Source organism: Oncorhynchus keta, unplaced genomic scaffold, assembly GCF_023373465.1.
Source record: "Oncorhynchus keta strain PuntledgeMale-10-30-2019 unplaced genomic scaffold, Oket_V2 Un_contig_14520_pilon_pilon, whole genome shotgun sequence".
NCBI lineage: Eukaryota > Metazoa > Chordata > Actinopteri > Salmoniformes > Salmonidae > Oncorhynchus > Oncorhynchus keta.
In genome coordinates, this window is record NW_026278803.1 from 37501 (window position 1) to 49661 (window position 12161).

The 12161-nt window shown below is 43.3% G+C and overlaps 1 non-coding gene across 1 annotated transcript; it reads left to right on the forward strand.

The window, feature by feature from the left end:
* Window positions 1-252: 252 nt before the first annotated feature.
* On the forward strand, window positions 253-325 carry trnar-ccu (transfer RNA arginine (anticodon CCU)). Its single transcript has one exon. It is a non-coding gene; the product is annotated as a tRNA-Arg (tRNA).
* The last annotated feature ends 11836 nt before the right edge of the window (window positions 326-12161 follow it).

A 12161-nucleotide genomic window follows, 5' to 3' on the forward strand; every position in this document is an offset into this window, starting at 1 on the left:
CTGGCCTCCTAAGCCATGGATTGTTAGTTCTAGTCTTTTCTTAACTGGCTGACAGCAGAGTGGCGCAGTGGAAGCGTGCTGTGCCCATAACCCAGAGGTCGATGGATCGAAACCATCTCTGCTAAACAGTTTGTTTTTAAAAATGAAACGCAAACAGAAATTAGAAAGCTACATTTCATTTGCGTCTCTCTCTCAGTATACATTGTTTTTCCTGCTTCTATCAGTTCGTACTGTTTGCAGAAGGTAAACAGTGCCCCAGTGGCCTAATGGATAAGGCACTGGCCTCCTAAGCCAGGGATTGTGGGTTCAAGTCCCATCTGGGGTGGGTGGAAGCAGAGTGGCGCAGCGGAAGCGTGCTGGGCCCATAACCCAGAGGTCGATGGATCGAAACCATCCTCTGCTAAAAAGTTTCTTTTTAGATTTTAAGTGCAAAATTTTTTTTTTTAAATGTGTCGTTTCATGGGCATGTCTCAGTTCCATTATACATTTTTTTTTACCTCTTCCAACAGTTCGTATTGGTCATACTGTTTACACAGTACCCCAGTGGCCTCAGACACCTTCCTCCTAAGCCATGGATTGTGAGTTCTAGTCTTTTCTTAAGTGGCTGAGAGCAGAGTGGCGCAGTGGAAGCGTGCTGAGCCCAGAGGTCAATGGATCGAAACCATCCTCTGCTAAACAGTTTCTTTTTAGAAAATGCAAACAAAAAAATTAAAAAAATGCTAAATTTCATTTGCATGTCTCAGTTCCAGTATACATTTTTTTCCTCTTCCATCAGTTCGTACTGTTTGCAGATGTTTAAACAGTGCCCCAGTGGCCTAAGACACTGGCCTCCTAAGCCATGGATTGTGAGTTCTAGTCTTTTCTTAAGTGGCTGAGAGCAGAGTGGCGCAGTGGAAGCGTGCTGAGCCCATAACCCAGAGGTCAATGGATCGAAACCATCCTCTGCTAAAAAGTTTCTTTTTAGATTTTAAGTGCAAAAATTTTTTTTTTTTTTAAAAAAATGTGTCGTTTCATGGGCATGTCTCAGTTCCATTATACATTTTTTGACCTCTTCCAACAGTTCGTATTGGTCATACTGTTTACACAGTACCCCAGTGGCCTCAGACACTGGCCTCCTAAGCCATGGATTGTGAGTTCTAGTCTTTTCTTAAGTGGCTGAGAGCAGAGTGGCGCAGTGGAGCGTGCTGGGCCCATAACCCAGAGGTCAATGGATCGAAACCATCTTCTGCTAAACAGTTTGTTTTTAAAAATGAAACGCAAACAGAAATGAGAAAGCTAAATTTCATTTGCGTCTCTCAGTGCCATTGTTTTTCCTGCTTCTATCAGTTCGTACTGTTTGCAGAAGGTAAACAGTGCCCCAGTGGCCTAATGGATAAGGCAGTGGCCTCTAAGCCAGGGATTGTGGGTTCAAGTCCCATCTGGGGTGGGTGGAAGCAGAGTGGCGCAGCGGAAGCGTGCTGGGCCCATAACCCAGAGGTCGATGGATCGAAACCATCCTCTGCTAAAAGTTTCTTTTTAGATTTTAAGTGCAAACAAAAAAATTAAAAAATGTGTCGTTTCATGGGCATGTCTCAGTTCCATTATACATTTTTTGACCTCTTCCAACAGTTCGTATTGGTCATACTGTTTACACAGTACCCCAGTGGCCTAAGACACTGGCCTCCTAAGCCATGGATTGTGAGTTCTAGTCTTTTCTTAAGTGGCTGAGAGCATAGTGGCTCAGCGGAAGCGTGCTGGGCCCATAACCCAGAGGTCGATGGATCGAAACCATCCTCTGCTAAACAGTTTCTTTTTAGATTTTAAGTGCAAACAAAAAATTTTAAAAAAATTTGTTTCATGGGCATGTCTCAGTTCCATTATACATTTTTTTGACCTCTTCCAACAGTTCGTATTGGTCATACTGTTTACACAGTACCCCAGTGGCCTAAGACACTGGCCTCCTAAGCCATGGATTGTGAGTTCTAGTCTTTTCTTAAGTGGCTGAGAGCAGAGTGGCGCAGCGGAAGCGTGCTGGGCCCATAACACAGAGGTCGATGGATCGAAACCATCCTCTGCTAAACAGTTTGTTTTTAAAAATGAAACGCAAACAGAAATGAGAAAGCTAAATTTCATTTGCGTCTCTCAGTGCTATCCAGTACACATTGTTTTTCCTGCTTCTATCAGTTCGTACTGTTTGCATAGGTGAACAGTACCCCAGTGGCCTAACTGGCCTCCTAAGCCAGGGATTGTGGGTTCAAGTCCCATCTGGGGTGGGTGGAAGCAGAGTGGTGCAGCGGAAGCGTGCTGGGCCCATAACCCAGAGGTCGATGGATCGAAACCATCCTCTGCTTAACATTTTCTTTTTAGATTTTAAGTTGCAAACAATTTTTTTTTTAAAAAATGTGTCGTTTCATGGGCATGTCTCAGTTCCATTATACATTTTTTGACCTCTTCCAACAGTTCGTATTGGTCATACTGTTTACACAGTACCCCAGTGGCCTAAGACACTGGCCTCCTAAGCCATGGATTGTGAGTTCTAGTCTTTTCTTAAGTGGCTGAGAGCAGAGTGGCGCAGCGGAAGCGTGCTGGGCCCATAACCCAGAGGTCGATGGATCGAAACCATCCTCTGCTAAACAGTTTCTTTTTAGATTTTAAGTGCAAACTAAAAATTTAAAAAATTTGTTGTTTCATGGGCATGTCTCAGTTCCATTATACATTTTTTTGACCTCTTCCAACAGTTCGTATTGGTCATACTGTTTACACAGTACCCCAGTGGCCTAAGACACTGGCCTCCTAAGCCATGGATTGTGAGTTTTAGTCTTTTTTAACTGGCTGAGAGCAGAGTGGCGCAGCGGAAGTGTGCTGGGCCCATAACCCAGAGGTCGATGGATCGAAACCATCCTCTGCTAAATATATTCTTTTTAGATTTTAAGTGCAAACAAAAATTTAAAAAATGTGTTGTTTCATGGGCATGTCTCAGTTCCATTATAATTTTTTTGACCTCTTCCAACAGTTCGTATTGGTCATACTGTTTACACAGTACCCCAGTGGCCCAAGACACTGGCCTCCTAAGCCATGGATTGTGAGTTCTAGTCTTTTCTTAAGTGGCTGAGAGCAGAGTGGCGCAGCGGAAGCGTGCTGGGCCCATAACCCAGAGTTCGATGGATTGAAACCATCCTCTGCTAAACAGTTTCTTTTTAAAAATGAAACGCAAACAGAAATGAGAAAGCTGCATTTCATTTGCGTCTCTCAGTGCTATCCAGTACACATTGTTTTTCCTGCTTCTATCAGTTCGTACTGTTTGCAGAAGGTAAACAGTGCCCCATTGGCCTAATGGATAAGGCACTGGCTCCTAAGCCAGGGATTATGGGTTCAAGTCCCATCTGGGGTGGGTAGAAGCAGAGTGGCGCAGCGGAAGCGTGCTGGGCCCATAACCCAGAGGTCGATGGATCGAAACCATCCTCTGCTAAAAAGTTTCTTTTTAGATTTTAAGTGCAACATTTTTTTTTTAAATGTGTCGTTTCATGGGCATGTCTCAGTTCCATTATACATTTTTTTTGACCTCTTCCAACAGTTCGTATTGGTCATACTGTTTACACAGTACCCCAGTGGCCTCAGACACTGGCCTCCTAAGCCATGGATTGTGAGTTCTAGTCTTTTCTTAAGTGGCTGAGAGCAGAGTGGCGCAGTGGAAGCGTGCTGAGCCCATAACCCAGAGGTCAATGGATCGAAACCATCCTCTGCTAAACAGTTTGTTTTTAAAAATGAAACGCAAACAGAAATTAGAAAGCTAAATTTCATTTGCGTCTCTCAGTGCTATCCAGTACACATTGTTTTTCCTGCTTCTATCAGTTCGTACTGTTTGCAGAAGGTAAACAGTGCCCCAGTGGCCTAATGGATAAGGCACTGGCCTCCTAAGCCATGGATTGTGAGTTCTAGTCTTTTCTTAAGTGGCTGAGAGCAGAGTGGCGCAGCGGAAGCGTGCTGGGCCCATAACCCAGAGGTCGATGGATCGAAACCATCCTCTGCTAAAAAGTTTCTTTTTAGATTTTAAGTGCAAAATTTTTTTTTTAAATGTGTCGTTTCATGGGCATGTCTCAGTTCCATTATACATTTTTTTTACCTCTTCCAACAGTTCGTATTGGTCATACTGTTTACACAGTACCCCAGTGGCCTCAGACACTGGCCTCCTAAGCCATGGATTGTGAGTTCTAGTCTTTTCTTAAGTGGCTGAGAGCAGAGTGGCGCAGTGGAAGCGTGCTGGGCCCATAACCCAGAGGTCGATGGATCGAAACCATCCTCTGCTAAACAGTTTGTTTTTAAAAATGAAACGCAAACAGAAATGAGAAAGCTAAATTTCATTTGCGTCTCTCAGTGCTATTGTTTTTCCTGCTTCTATCAGTTCGTACTGGTTGCACAAGGTAAACAGTGCCCCAGTGGCCTAATGGATAAGGCAGTGGCCTCCTAAGCCAGGGATTGTGGGTTCAAGTCCCATCTGGGGTGGGTGGAAGCAGAGTGGCGCAGCGGAAGCGTGCTGGGCCCATAACCCAGAGGTCGATGGATCGAAACCATCCTCTGCTAAAAGTTTATTTTTAGATTTTAAGTGCAAACAAAAAAATTAAAAAATGTGTCGTTTCATGGGCATGTCTCAGTTCCATTATACATTTTTTGACCTCTTCCAACAGTTCGTATTGGTCATACTGTTTACACAGTACCCCAGTGGCCTAAGACACTGGCCTCCTAAGCCATGGATTGTGAGTTCTAGTCTTTTCTTAAGTGGCTGAGAGCATAGTGGCTCAGCGGCAGCGTGCTGGGCCCATAACCCAGAGGTCGATGGATCGAAACCATCCTCTGCTAAACAGTTTCTTTTTAGATTTTAAGTGCAAACAAATTTTTTTAAAAAATTTGTTTCATGGGCATGTCTCATTTCCTTCCATTATACATTTTTTGACCTCTTCCAACAGTTCGTATTGGTCATACTGTTTACACAGTACCCCAGTGGCCTAAGACACTGGCCTCCTAAGCCATGGATTGTGAGTTCTAGTCTTTTCTTAAGTGGCTGAGAGCAGAGTGGCGTAGCGGAAGAGTCCTGGGCCCATAACACAGAGGTCGATGGATCGAAACCATCCTCTGCTAAACAGTTTGTTTTTAAAAATGAAACGCAAACAGAAATGAGAAAGCTACATTTCATTTGCGTCTCTCAGTGCTATCCAGTACACATTGTTTTTCCTGCTTCTATCAGTTCGTACTGTTTGCAAAAGGTGAACAGTACCCCAGTGGCCTAACTGACCTCCTAAGCCAGGGATTGTGGGTTCAAGTCCCATCTGGGGTGGGTGGAAGCAGAGTGGTGCAGCGGAAGCGTGCTGGGCCCATAACCCAGAGGTCGATGGATCGAAACCATCCTCTGCTTAACATTTTCTTTTTAGATTTTAAGTTCACACAATTTTTTTTAAAAAATGTGTCGTTTCATGGGCATGTCTCAGTTCCATTATACATTTTTTGACCTCTTCCAACAGTTCGTATTGGTCATACTGTTTACAAAAGTACCCCAGTGGCCTAAGACACTGGCCTCCTAAGCCATGGATTGTGAGTTCTAGTCTTTTCTTAAGTGGCTGAGAGCAGAGTGTCGCAGCGGAAGCGTGCTGGGTCCATAACCCAGAGGTCGATGGATCGAAACCATCCTTTGCTAAACAGTTTCTTTTTTTAGATTTTAAGTGCAAACTAAAAATTTAAAAAATTGTTGTTTCATGGGCATGTCTCAGTTCCATTATACATTTTTTGACCTCTTCCAACAGTTCGTATTGGTCATACTGTTTACACAGTACCCCAGTGGCCTAAGACACTGGCCTCCTAAGCCATGGATTGTGAGTTTTAGTCTTTTTTAACTGGCTGAGAGCAGAGTGGCGCAGCGGAAGTGTGCTGGGCCCATAACCCAGAGGTCGATGGATCGAAACCATCCTCTGCTAAATATATTCTTTTTAGATTTTAAGTGCAAACTAAAAATTTAAAAAAATGTGTTGTTTCATGGGCATGTCTCAGTTCCATTATAATTTTTTTGACCTCTTCCAACAGTTCGTATTGGTCATACTGTTTACACAGTACCCCAGTGGCCTAAGACACTGGCCTCCTAAGCCATGGATTGTGAGTTCTAGTCTTTTCTTAAGTGGCTGAGAGCAGAGTGGCGTTGGAAGCGTGCTGGGCCCATAACCCAGAGTTCGATGGATCGAAACCATCCTCTGCTAAACAGTTTGTTTTTAAAAATGAAACGCAAACAGAAATGAGAAAGCTACATTTCATTTGCGTCTCTCAGTGCTATCCAGTACACATTGTTTTTCCTGCTTCTATCAGTTCGTACTGTTTGCAGAAGGTAAACAGTGCCCCATTGGCCTAATGGATAAGGCACTGGCTTCCTAAGCCAGGGATTATGGGTTCAAGTCCCATCTGAGGTGGGTAGAAGCAGAGTGGCGCAGCGGAACGTGCTGGGCCCAGGTCACCCAGATGTCGATGGATCGAAACCATCCTCTGCTAAACAGTTTTTTTTAGATTTTAAGTGCAAACAAAAAATAACAAAAAATGTGTTTTCATGGGCATGTCTCAGTTCCATTATACATTTTTTTTTACCTCTTCCAACAGTTCGTATTGGTCATACTGTTTACTCAGTACCCCAGTGGCCTAAGACACTGGCCTCCTAAGCCATGGATTGTGAGTTCTAGTCTTTTCTTAACTGGCTGAGTAAGCAGAGTGGCGCAGCGGAAGCTGTCCTGGGCCCATAACCCAGAGGTCGATGGAATGAAACCATCCTCTGCTAAACATTTTCTTTTTAGATTTTAAGTTCAAAAAATTTTTTTTTTTAAATGTGTCGTTTCATGGGCATGTCTCAGTTCCATTATACATTTTTTTGACCTCTTCCAACAGTTCTTATTGGTCATACTGTTTACAAAGTACCCCAGTGGCAAAAAAGACACTGGCCTCCTAATGCCATGGATTGTGAGTTCTAGTCTTTTCTTAAAATTGCCTGAGAGCAGAGTGGTTTCGATCCAGACCTCTGGGTTATGGGCCCAGCACGTGCTGGGCCCATAACCCAGAGGTCGATGGATCGAAACCATCCTCTGCTAAACAGTTTATTTTTAAAAATGAAACCAAACAGAAATGAGAAAGGTCAAAAAATTTCATTTGCGTCTCTCAGTGCTATCCAGTACACATTGTTTTTCCTACTTCTATCAGTTCGTACTGTTTGCAGAAGGTAAACAGTGCCCCATTGGCCTAATGGATAAGGCACTGGCCACCTAAGCCAGGGATTGAGGGTTCAAGTCCCATCTGGGGTGGGTGGAAGCAGATTGGCGCTGCGGAAGCGTGCTGGGCCCATAACCCAGAGGTCGATTGATCGAAACCATCCTCTGCTAAAAAATTTAAATTTTTTTGTTTTTTCAAACAAAATATTTATAAAAATGTGTCGTTTCATGGGCATGGCTCAGTTCCATTATACATTTTTTGACCTCTTCCAACAGTTCATTGGTCATACTGTTTGGAAGAGGAAAAACAGTACCCCAGTGGCCTCAGACACTGGCCTCCTGAAACCATGGATTTTGAGTTCTGTCTTTTCTTAACTGGCTGAGAGCAACTGTTTAGCAGAGGATGCGTGCTGGGCCCATAACCCAAAGGTCGATGGATCGAAACCATCCTCTGCTAAACAGTTTCTTTTTAAAAATTAAACGCAAACAGAAATTAGAAAGCTAAATTTCATTTGCGTCTCTCAGTGCTATCAGTACACATTGTTTTTCCTGCTTCAACGACACATTTTTTACATTTTTGTTTGCACTTAAAATCTAAAAAGAAACTGTTTAGCAGAGGATGGTTTCGATCCATCGACCTCTGTGTTATGGGCACAGCACGCTTCCGCTGCGCCACTCTGCTCTCAGCAGCTTAAGAAAAGACTAGAACTCACAATCCATGGCTTAGAGGCCAGTGTCTTAGGTCACTGGGGTACTTTGTAAACAGTATGACCAATACGAACTGTTGGAAGAGGTCAAAAAATGTATAATGGAACTGAGACATGCCCATGAAACGACACGTTTTTTTTATTTTTTGTTTGCACTTATAAAATCTAAAAATAAACTGTTTAGCAGAGGATGGTTTCGATCCATCGACCTCTGGGTTATGGGCCCAGCACGCTTCCGCTGCGCCACTCTGCTCTCAGCCAGTTAAGAAAAGACTAGAACTCACAATCCATGGCTTAGGAGGCCAGTGTCTTAGGCCACTGGGGTACTGTGTAAACAGTATGACCAATACGAACTGTTGGAAGAGGTCAAAAAAATGTATAATGGAACTGAGACATGCCCATGAAACGACACATTTTAAAAATTTTTGTTTGATCTTAAAATCTAAAAAGAAAATGTTTAGCAGAGGATGGTTTCAATCCATCGACCTCTGGGTTATGGGCCCAGCACGCTTCCGCTGCGCCACTCTGCTCTCAGAAACTTAAGAAAAGACTAGAACTCACAATCCATGGCTTAGGAGGCCAGTGTCTTAGGCCACTGGGTACTTTGTAAACAGTATGACCAATACGAACTGTTGGAAGAGGTCAAAAAATGTATAATGGAACTGAGACATGCCCATGAAAAACACATTTTTTAAAATTTTTTGTTTGCACTTAAAATCTAAAAAGAAACTGTTTAGCAGAGGATGGTTTCGATCCATCGACCTCTGGGTTATGGGCCCAGCACGCTTCCGCTGCGCCACTCTGCTCTCATCCACTTAAGAAAAGACTAGAACTCACAATCCATGGCTTAGGAGGCCAGTGTCTTAGGCCACTGGGGTACTTTGTAAACAGTATGACCAATACGAACTGTTGGAAGAGGTCAAAAAATGTATAATGGAACTGAGACATGCCCATGAAACGACACATTTAAAAAAATTTTTGTTTGCACTTAAAATCTAAAAAGAAACTGTTTAGCAGAGGATGGTTTCGATCCATCGACCTCTGGGTTATGGGCCCAGCACGATTCCACTGCGCCACTCTGCTCTCAGCCACTTAAGAAAAGACTAGAACTCACAATCCATGGCTTAGGAGGCCAGTGTCTTAGGCCACTGGGGTACTGTGTAAACAGTATGACCAATACGAACTGTTGGAAGAGGTCAAAAAATGTATAATGGAACTGAGACATGCCCATGAAACAACACATTTTTTAAAATGTTTTGTTTGCACTTAAAATCTAAAAAGAAACTGTTTAGCAGAGGATGGTTTCGATCCATCGACCTCTGGGTTATGGGCCCAGCACGCTTCTGCTGCGCCACTCTGCTCTCAGCCAGTTAAGAAAAGACTAGAACTCACAATCCATGGCTTAGGAGGCCAGTGTCTTAGGCCACTGGGGTACTGTGTAAACAGTATGACCAATACGAACTGTTGGAAGAGGTCAAAAAATGTATAATGGAACTGAGACATGCCCATGAAACGACACATTTTTTTAAATTTTTGTTTGCACTTAAAATCTAAAAACAAACTGTTTAGCAGAAGATGGTTTCGATCTATCGACCTCTGGGTTATGGGTCCAGCACGCTTCCACTGCGCCACTCTGCTCTCAGCCACTTAAGAAAAGACTAGAACTCACAATCCATTGCTTAGGAGGCCAGTGTCTTAGGCCACTGGGGTACTGTGTAAACAGTATGACCAATATGAACTGTTGGAAGAGGTAAAAAAATGTATAATGGAACTGAGACATGCCCATGAAACGACACATTTTTTTTATTTTTTGTTTGCACTTAAAATCTAAAAAGAAACTTTTTAGCAGAGGATGGTTTCGATCCATCGACCTCTGGGTTATGGGCCCAGCACGCTTCCGCTGCGCCACTCTGCTCTCAGCCACTTAAGAAAAGACTAGAACTCACAATCCTTGGCTTAGGAGGCCAGTGTCTTAGGCCACTGGGGTACTGTGTAAACAGTATGACCAATACGAACTGTTGGAAGAGGTCAAAAAATGTATAATGGAACTGAGACATGCCCATGAAACAACACATTTTTAAAATTTTTTTGTTTGCACTTAAAATCTAAAAATAAACTGTTTAGCAGAGGATGGTTTCGATCCATCGACCTCTGGGTTATGGGCCCAGCACGCTTCCGCTGCGCCACTCTGCTCTCAGCCACTTAAGAAAAGACTAGAACTCACAATCCATGGCTTAGGAGGCCAGTGTCTTAGGCCACTGGGGTACTGTGTAAACAGTATGACCAATATGAACTGTTGGAAGAGGTCAAAAAAATGTATAATGGAACTGAGACATGCCCATGAAACGACACATTTTTTATTTTTTTTTTGTTTGCACTTAAAATCTAAAAATAAACTGTTTAGCAGAGGATGGTTTCGATCCATCGACCTCTGGGTTATGGGCCCAGCACGCTTCCACTGCGCCACTCTGCTCTCAGCCACTTAAGAAAAGACTAGAACTCACAATCCATGGCTTAGGAGGCCAGTGTCTTAGGCCACTGGGGTACTGTGTAAACAGTATGACCAATACGAACTGTTGGAAGAGGTCAAAAAATGTATAATGGAACTGAGACATGCCCATGAAACGACACATTTTTTAAATTTTTTGTTTGCACTTAAAATCTAAAAAGAAACTTTTAGCAGAGGATGGTTTCGATCCATCGACCTCTGGGTTATGGGCCCAGCACGCTCCTGCTGCGCCACTCTGCTCTCAGCCACTTAAGAAAAGACTAGAACTCACAATCCATGGCTTAGGAGGCCAGTGTCTTAGGCCACTGGGGTACTGTGTAAACAGTATGACCAATATGAACTGTTGGAAGAGGTCAAAAAATGTATAATGGAACTGAGACATGCCCATGAAACGACACATTTTTTAATTTTTTTGTTTGCACTTAAAATCTAAAAAGAAACTGTTTAGCAGAGGATGGTTTCGATCCATCGACCTCTGGGTTATGGGCCCAGCACGCTTCCGCTGCGCCACTCTGCTCTCAGCCACTTAAGAAAAGACTAGAACTCACAATCCATGGCTTAGGAGGCCAGTGTCTTAGGCCACTGGGGTACTTTGTAAACAGTATGACCAATACGAACTGTTGGAAGAGGTCAAAAAAATGTATAATGGAACTGAGACATGCCGATGAAACAACACATTTTTTAACAATTTTTGTTTGCACTTAAAATCTAAAGAGAAACTGTTTAGCAGAGGATGGTTTCGATCCATCGACCTCTGGGTTATGGGCCCAGCACGCTTCCGCTGCACCACTCTGCTCTCAGACACTTAAGAAAAGACTAGAACTCACAATCCATGGCTTAGGAGGCCAGTGTCTTAGGCCACTGGGGTACTGTGTAAACAGTATGACCAATACGAACTGTTGGAAGAGGTCAAAAAAATGTATAATGGAACTGAGACATGCCCATGAAACAACACATTTTTTAAATTTTTGTTTGCACTTAAAATCTAAAAAGAAACTGTTTAGCAGAGGATGGTTTCGATCCATCGACCTCTGGGTTATGGGCCCAGCACGCTTCCGCTGCGCCACTCTGCTCTCAGCCACTTAAGAAAAGACTAGAACTCACAATCCATGGCTTAGGAGGCCAGTGTCTTAGGCCACTGGGGTACTGTGTAAACAGTATGACCAATACGAACTGTTGGAAGAGGTCAAAAAATGTATAATGGAACTGAGACATGCCCATGAAACGACACATTTTTAAATTTTTTTGTTTGCACTTAAAATCTAAAAAGAAACTGTTTAGCAGAGGATGGTTTCGATCCATCGACCTCTGGGTTATGGGCCCAGCACGCTTCCGCTGCGCCACTCTGCTCTCAGCCACTTAAGAAAAGACTAGAACTCACAATCCATGGCTTAGGAGGCCAGTGTCTTAGGCCACTGGGGTACTGTGTAAACAGTATGACCAATACGAACTGTTGGAAGAGGTCAAAAAATGTATAATGGAACTGAGACATGCCCATGAAACGACATTTTTTTAAATTTTTTGTTTGCACTTAAAATCTAAAAAGAAACTGTTTAGCAGAGGATGGTTTCGATCCATCGACCTCTGGGTTATGGGCCCAGCACGCATCCGCTGCGCCACTCTGCTCTCAGCCACTTAAGAAAAGACTAGAACTCACAATCCATGGCTTAGGAGGCCAGTGTCTTAGGCCACTGGGGTACTTTGTAAACAGTATGACCAATACGAACTGTTGGA